This window comes from Columba livia, chromosome 3 (genome assembly GCF_036013475.1).
Source record: "Columba livia isolate bColLiv1 breed racing homer chromosome 3, bColLiv1.pat.W.v2, whole genome shotgun sequence".
Lineage (NCBI taxonomy): Eukaryota > Metazoa > Chordata > Aves > Columbiformes > Columbidae > Columba > Columba livia.
The window spans coordinates 53,822,742-53,831,399 of NC_088604.1; the positions used below are offsets into that span (position 1 = coordinate 53,822,742).

General features: G+C 37.3%; 1 long non-coding RNA gene across 1 annotated transcript; it reads right to left on the reverse strand.

Annotated features, from left to right (window-relative positions):
• Positions 1 to 613: 613 nt before the first annotated feature.
• On the reverse strand, positions 614 to 6,699 carry LOC135579044 (uncharacterized). The gene is made up of 3 exons (XR_010471324.1): positions 5,689 to 6,699; positions 5,225 to 5,361; positions 614 to 4,185 (listed from the first exon to the last, which is right to left on the reverse strand). It is a non-coding gene; the product is annotated as an uncharacterized LOC135579044 (long non-coding RNA).
• Between the last annotated feature and the right edge of the window lie 1,959 nt (positions 6,700 to 8,658).

Sequence of the window (8,658 nt, forward strand, 5' to 3'; positions counted from 1 at the left end):
CATCATAAGCAGCGGAATGTAGATCTACATGTATGACTTGTATATGCACACAAGGTTGACTTTTATTTCCCCAACTCATAGCTAAGGTCAAGAAAAGAAAAAGTTATAGGGGATTTTAAGTCTGGAGCACCTATGATAACTACATGAAGGCAGCAGGTAAGCCCAGAAATCCACTGAAGTTCTTAAAGAAATTATTTAATTGCCATTTACAGGTCAGTCAGTCATCTGCGGAGAAAAGAAAAAAGTAAGAGGAAGAGAAGAGAGGGAAGAAAAAGAAGCAGCACATGACAAAAGACAAGAGAATGAAAACCAGGAGAATTAAAGTGTCAATCTCCCATGCTACAGTGACCAGGCAATTCTTTATACTCTCAGAAAAAGAGAGGTTCAAAGATCAGCTGGTATTAAACCTGAACATTAATGATCTTACTGCTTATTCTAAGGGGTCCAATGACTATACAAGAGGCTAGGTAATCTTAGTAAGTAAAATACCTTAATTAGATGTAAACTCTTTGCCAAGCTACTCAGACATAATATGGCTCCTCCTAACTTCTTCTTGATATCATTCAGTCAAATACCTTTTGGAATTCAACAAATGGGACTAGACAGAGGCAACTGGAGGCAAGCAATGATAGTAGACATTTATTTTTTTCTAAGGAGGAAAGAGGATTTTTCCTCTACACAGAAATATAGACTTTCACATGGTATTGATCACAAATATAATATTTGAATTTAGACATCTTTTGAAAGGTTCTAAATTTTGTTTTGCTGTAGGCCAAAAATCCCCAAATCTTTGAATCTGTTTGATGCTTCTAATCATAACCTGCAGCCTGATTATTCAAATCATGGATCTGTTTGATTACTAAAATGCCCTGTCCCTTCCAATCACTCCAAGCCAACATGAACTTGATTCTTTTATACTGCATATCACACTGTAGCTACAAAGCTGCAGTCTCTTTTTTATTCATCTTCTCTCTCTCTTTAGTTCTGACACAGCAATCCATCTGACTGTGTCCTCAAGAAACATTTTGGATTTAATAAAAAAGAGAACTTTGCCAAAAAAAATTCTTCAGCTCTAATGAACCAATATCCTCTATATTGAAGTTCTCAATTATTGCACGGTTTTGCTTTATGCTATAGATATTTACAGAAAAGACTGCTAGTGTACAGAGAGAAACTCAACATTGTTCATCAGAAACAAGCGTTTTAACATCTAACTACACGTGGCCTCTTTCACAATCTTGGTTTTTTGCTCTCTACCCTGTCAAGTGACCCATATTGCACACTTCTATCTCTGTAATTAACAGGGTTTGATCAATTTCAAATATTTAAATTGCACCAGATATCTATAGCTTTTTGTAGTAAATAAAATCTAAATTATGATCTTGACCCAAAGGATGTACACTCCATATCATGAAACCTGCCTTCTGACCCTGATATTCCTGGAGAGGATGGTGACAGCATAACACTTTCACACTACTGTATTCCCTGTCCAGGAAGCTGACAACTAAGCAGGGTAAAAGATTGGACAAGAGGATCTCAAGATGTCGTTGGATTCATGCTTTCACTTAAGGTGGAATGTCACAGAGAGACCATCCCTGTTTGGTGTTTGTTTTCTGATCTTTCAGAAAGCACCGATGACATTTCTAGCTGCCTTGTTCCAGTGCTTAGATCTCTGTATAGTTGCAAAGGCTTGTGTACTATTTACTAACTCTTTACCAACTCTTGCTCACTAAAAGTTAAGATGACTATTTCGTTTTTTCTTGGGAATATAAAATCAACTGATCATCGGTCTTGTTATAGCAACATTTGAATCCTCTTTGATTTATTTATGTTTTAAAGTATGGGGAAAATATTTTTTTTAGATGATGGAAATGCAACAAGACATGATTTGTTTTGGTTTTGATTCATTAAAACTTTATGATCTTTTAAGACATATTTATACTAATTTTTCAAATGCAAAAGTGATTTTAGAAAATGTTAATGCAACTATTACAGCATTTCTTAATCAGAATGTTTAATCTAGAAAATTATGAATCAAACTGCTTCAACATTTTCCCCTTTGTAAAAATTCTTTCTTGAATTATAATAAAATTTTCATATCACATTTGTCTCCACAAAACTATTTTCATACATGTACTCTTCATCTTCCTCCTGGATATCTGCCTAGTTTGTCTTGAATAACTGATGATTATCTTTAAGTACTTTCTTAGATCAGCTTTACACATATCTTGTAGTAATTTATTATAGGCCGTATGTTTCAAATTTCCTTATAGGATGTCAACAGGGAATGTCAAAAGTCTTACTAAAGTCAAGGTAACTCATATCTCTAACTTCTTAATCTGACAGGTTGATCCCTTTCAAAGAAGGAAATGAAACTAGTCTGACACTATGTGCTCTTGACATTTTTAAGTCTGCTATTTCTCCTCACCTTTAAGCATTTGCAAACTGATTGTTTAATTGCATGTTTCAGTATCTTGCTAGTTAATATCATTAGGCTGACTGTGCTGTAATTCTCAGGTCTTTATCTTTCCTTTTTATCTATAAAACCTAAACTTACTTTCTTTAGTTACCTGAATTGAAATTCAGTCCTAATTCACAAACCTTGCTGAAGGTTTTCAGGTCATTTAAACTGAGACTGGGTAATCTGGTTATGAATATAAAGGTCTTATCCAACCAAAATTATTATATGATTTTGTGAAAAGTTATACTGGATAGACATAGGCCTTCTTTGCGTTGAGAAACTGGCTTGTGTAGCTTTTGGGTAGATGGTACAAAAGAGATGTATTTGTTGTATTTTAGCTTATTTATTTGGAGGAAACCCTTGGACCAATTAATTTGCTCTTTTTGAAATTGAAGGCAAAGTATCACAGAGGGCATCTGTAGATTAACGTTAATCTCAGCACAAACCTCTTTGTATGCGTGACCTCATGCATTTTATCAATTTTGATTTTCTGTACAACAACTAATTATTTTTGTTGTTGCATTGTTGTTTTTTTCTGTGCCAAGTCTTCTCTTTTCTCCAAATGATAATTTCATTTTTTTTATTTGGTTGTGAGGATGTGGAGCCTTCTCTTAGAACATTTTTCTCATTTTGGAGGAAACTTACAGATTATTTCTGTGTCTATCTCTTAATTAAAGGAATCTCTACTGAATTTGTCCTCTGCATTTAAGTCCCTAAATTCTCCTGCCTCTTAACTAATTATTCCTTTAACTTCCCAAAATGTACTTTTTGAAGTAATAAGAATATTCCTTATCATAGACTGACTTTTGTTTATTAATTCATTTAATCTAAATGCACTAATCTTTATACCTGAGGATATTTCTCATGAGTTTCTTTTCTATAAAGTCCTTGCTACTTGATTAAAATTAACTCTAAAATGCTATCTTCTTGTGATCACTCCTTGACTACTGAGCAAAGAAGCAGGATTTTTTTTTCTTAGCCTATATCTAGGGATAAATTTCCCTATAGTAATAAAAGCATGCTCATTAAAAAGTCTTTTATCTGTAATCAGCACAGTCATATATACTTGCCTCTTCCTGCCATCTAGGTTTCTCATCCTCTTCCTTCTTACTAATTACAAGTGTACAGTATCTAACAAGCAACATACAGCTTGCCAGTTCCCCGTCCTCTCTTTTCTTTCCCAATCCCTCTGATTTTTGCATTTCTCTGTGTGCACTGGTACAAGTACACACACATGCACATGCATATACATAAATATACATGCTCACACACATCTTTCTTGCCAAACAGTCGCCTAAGTGTGTGCGCGGATCACTTATAGTAGGACTGTTCCTCTCCCCGTAGGAAAGTTTCTCCTCAAAATTACTGGAGCTACAATGAATTTGAAAATGCCATGAGAGAGAAGAGCTGAGACACTGTTGGGTGATTTGTTTCGGCAGACCACCATGCACGTGGGCTAGTACCCACCTACTGGTTACATAAATGCAGGGAAAACTTTTTGAAGTAGAGATAAAGGAAAACTGTGTCATTGATACCAAAATCTGGACCCATGCCTCCATTTCCTAAAGACGAGGAACGCTATTTAGATGTAGAGTTTGGGTTCGGTGGTACTGGTGTTTGTTATGGTGGACATGTGTCTGGAACTGCAATTCTTCGAAAACTAACTTCTGGTCAGAGCTTGTTCAGAGTGCTGAAAAACTTAATTTCCTTTCAAGAAAGTTCATCTGTAGATCAAAATATTATTATTGCTTGTTACTAGGTAGAGCTAAGAACACATACACAGTAACCAGTGTCCTTAAAGGAGTCCATACTAGGTAAGTCTGTAAGAGATGAGCGGTGTCTTGACTTGTCTCAGCTTCAAAGTGATTTTGTTCACTGTTTTAAGTGGGCTCTTGTAAGTACGTATAATGGACTTATGAGTTTATTTAGTCCCAAAGTGTATGGAGGGATGAAAAAAGGCAGACTGCTTTGTAATACAAAATGCACATTACTGTTTCTAGCCAGCATGCATTATAAGACCTTTTAAAATATGTTGCAATTGTTTTATGTCTTTCCATTCCCAGGCTATGCCATCAACTAAGTTTATGTAAGTAAACGAAATTAAGTTAGTGTTGCAGTAGTAAGGGCTATATTAGAGGGCAATTTTTTCTTGGCCTTTGAAAGTATGTGTGCACAAAACTGTTCCTTCATGTGCAGAAGGCTACAGATTAAACTGACTCCAACACCTGCGCAAACATGTGGTATTATGTATGTGGATTATCTCAGAGAATGTTTAAATGCCAGATCCCCTACTTATGTACTGGTAGTGCTGAATAGCAGGTCAAGTGTGGGTGCAAGTGTTTGCACTGCTGGATAGAGAAAGTGCACTATTAGTGCAACTTCACAAGTACATAAAGAAACTGGCATGTTGAAAATCAGGTCCATGGGGCTGAGTGACAATGGTTACATTGGTATAAACACTTCAGCTCACTGTGGAACTCTTCAACGCACCTTGATTCATTGTATATCTACACCTGAAATTCTCTCACCTCTGTCAAATTTGAGTTTTGGGAAGTCACAAGTCTAGATCCCTGGGAGGACAAAAAGTGAGCAAGAGCAGTTTCCATTTACACCCAATGTGCCTTCTCCATGAACAGAATGCATGCTGGAAACTGTATTTAAGGGGGAAACAAACGAACAAACAAAAACAACAACAACAGACATGAAAAAAACCACAACATAAACCACATTTTTTTTCTTCAGGTCTTCACCTGCTTTACCTACCTTCATGAATTCCCAGATTCACTTCCAGAAAGTTTCCATGGCTTATCTTTGTCTCCCTTTTCCTCTCTCTTCAGTGTTTTGTGAATTTCTCTGCTCATTTAGCCACTCAGAACCATTTTAAACAATGTAGAGAGCAACTGTAAAAAAGAGAAAAGTTCTTCCAAAGGAAAAGACACCTGCAGATTAGAGGTGGCTACTAGCCAGAATTTTATTTCAAAACTCTATTTAATAATAAGTACTGAGCTAGCAGCAACTTGCGATTTCAGGGGAGGCACCTTTAAAATGAGATCAGATGTGTAAGTCAGGACACACTGAACGGTATTGCTAGACTCAGTATGCAGAGTCTGAAGATCAAGAAAAGAAACTCAATTACTGTAAGATTACATGAAAAAAATAAATTGAAATACTATAATTCCCTTTCAAATAAGGGAACTGAGGAAAGATACACTATTACAGAAACTTACCCTGCTTGATGACAGTGAGCTTGGGAAGTGTAGGTCACATCCTTGTAGACACAGGCAGTGACAGTACTAATGAAAGTTTCTGTGTTTGGAAAGCAGTCTAGAGACAAATTTACTGGAAAGCGTGATACTCTAAGACACAATTATACCACTTCTCTTAAGCCTACTCAGGTTTCTGAAAATGCCCCACACATTAGACGCCTGCTTGGAAAACATCATCTACCATCATACTGTGAGTCTGCTCTCCTGCCTATTCTAACTTGCACCGATGGCTTTTTTGCTGGCCTGTCCTGAATGGGGTCACTGTGATCCCATCACTCTGTATGGCAGGAAGTATCTTCTGGCCCAGAGTTGATGGAGTAGCTAAGGTCCCTTTAGGTCTGCCATATAGTCATTCAGAAACCTCCTTTTCAAAACCCACTTACTCCTTTTTTTTTTTTTTCTTTGTGTATGTGTACACTGCACCTTCTGTACTGATTCCCACCTTGCCTGTTGAAGGACTAATACACCTTGAAGAGTGATATCAAATGCTGGGTAAGCCCAGCCTACAGCAGACCTAGACAGGCTGGAGAGTTGGGCAGGGAAAAATTTAATTAAATGTAACAAGGGCAAGTGTAGAGTCTTATATTTGGGCAGGAACAACCCCAGGTTCCAGTGTAAGTTGGGGAACAACCTACTAGAGAACAACGTAGGGGAAAGGGACCTGGGGGTCCTGTTGGAAAGCAGGATGACCATGAGCCAGCACTGTGCCCTTGTGGTCGAGAGGGCCAGTGGCATCCTGGGGTGTATTAGAAGGGGTGTGGTGAGTAGGTCAATAGAGGTTCTCCTTAACCCCTGGTGAGACCGTATCTGGCATACTGTGTCCAGTTCTGCACCCCTCAGTTCAAGAAGGACAGGGAACTGCTTGAGAGAGTCCAGTGCAGAGCCATGAAGATGATTAAGGGAGTGGAACATCTCCCTTATGAGGAAAGACTGAGGGAGCTGGGTCTCTTTAGCTTGGAGAAGAGGAGACTGAGAGGCGACCTCATTAATGTTTATAAATATATAAAGGGTGAGTGTCATGAGTATGGAGCCATGCTCTTCTAGGTGACAACCAATGATAAGACAAGGGGCAATGGGTATAAACTGGAACACAGGAGGTTCCATTTAAATTTGAGAAGAAACTGGAGACATTCAAAACCCACCTGGACACCTTCCTGTGTAACTTCATCGAGGTATTCCTGCTCCGGCAGGGGGATTGGACTAGATGATCTTTCGAGGTCCTTTCCAATCCCAAATGTTCTGTGATTCTGTGATTTTGTCATTTCTTCATCTGTGGAGAGGAAAGCAGATGTCTCTCTCAGAGTGGTGGGCATAGGAGTCAACTGCTATCTGAGGGGATGGAAAGATCATTGTGCAAAGTGACAGAGGACATCCACATATACTGTGACTCCCAGCATGTGTGTTTTATTTTTTGTTAAAGTATTTTTTATTTAAAAAAATTTTGTAAGCTTAAAGTTAGTTTCTGTATGATTTCTCATTACAAATTATTCATCAGATGACAAATAATTCACTGAGATTCAAATGCATCCCAACTCTTACGACTTCTCCATGTCATTCAAGTAAATTGTTTTAATGAAAACTCTTCTACGTGTCAAAATTACATTTTTTGCAGTTTAAAATACATGTAAATTGGATTGCTGTAATAATTTGTTCCAGATAGAAAACTAAAGGTCTGTAAATAGTTAACGTAAAAGTTATCTACTTAACATACTTAGTATTAAGCCAGTAGGAGAGAAAATAGATTTATGTACATTTATCAAAAGAAGTCAAGCACCTTTTTGACTGAGATAGTGAAACATACAATTTGGTCACAAGTTTTCTGAAGCTGTATGTAAGTGAATTTTCACAAATGCATTTCAAACTTTTCATGCTGGAGGCAATTTATCATGCATACCTGAAGAATGTTGATTTTGTAAGACTTACATCTTCTTGATGAATTAACTCTAAACCTGGTACTTATTGAACACAAAGAACTTTCTGGCCAAACCTCATCCAATTTGGTGACATCCATCAGCAGACATGACAAGTCCCATAACTGTACCATTTCCATGCTTCTATATTTTTGTATAGAACTGTCATGAGCAATGGCAACATTGGGGTTTTTGAGTCAATTTTAACACTTGAACTTGAAATAACTAAGAGCGCAGGAATTTTTGTTTGTTTTTGAACTCATGATCTTTTTATTATTCTTTTGCTTCCTAGCTGGTAAAGAGTGAAGCAGATGTGTGTTTATGAGGCTACTTCTCCTTAGAACAAGTTCACAGTATCACAGTATCACAGTATGTTTGGGATTGGAAGGGACCTCAAAAGATCATCTAGTCCAATCCCCCTGCTGGAGCAGGAACGCCTAGATGAGGTCACACAGGAACATGTCCAGGTGGGTTAAGGACTGGCTTCCAAAAGTTATGATCTGCTTTGATTTCTTGTCTAGACATATTTTTAAATTGGAAAAGAGAAAAGGAAAGTTTATTCTTTTTCATAGTATGCCAATGTTTTTATTAATGCAGTATTAAATTTTTAAAAAATACAAAAAACCAACACCAACAAAAACACACACACACAAAACCCCAAACAAACAAAAAAAACAAAATAAACGAACAAAAAACCCACCAACAGCAACAAAAACCACCAAACAAGAAACCCGTCTGTTTGAGGCAAGCAAAGTTGTGTTCTGCAATGCAAGTTTACTATCTCTCATTGCAACAATCTGATATTCATGTGGGGTTCACAGACTGCTGACTGACTGATCCTGGCAGAGATCTGTCCTGGTGCAACTAATCAGAAGGGAGTGGCTGATATTTTAGTCAAAGTATACACAAAAAAGGCTGCTGCCTCGAGGTTGTTAACAATCTGCCTTGCATGGAAGAAGAATTTTACTGGAGAAAATCTGATATCCAGATTTCTCCTGAAAATTTTTTCCATATGCAGTGC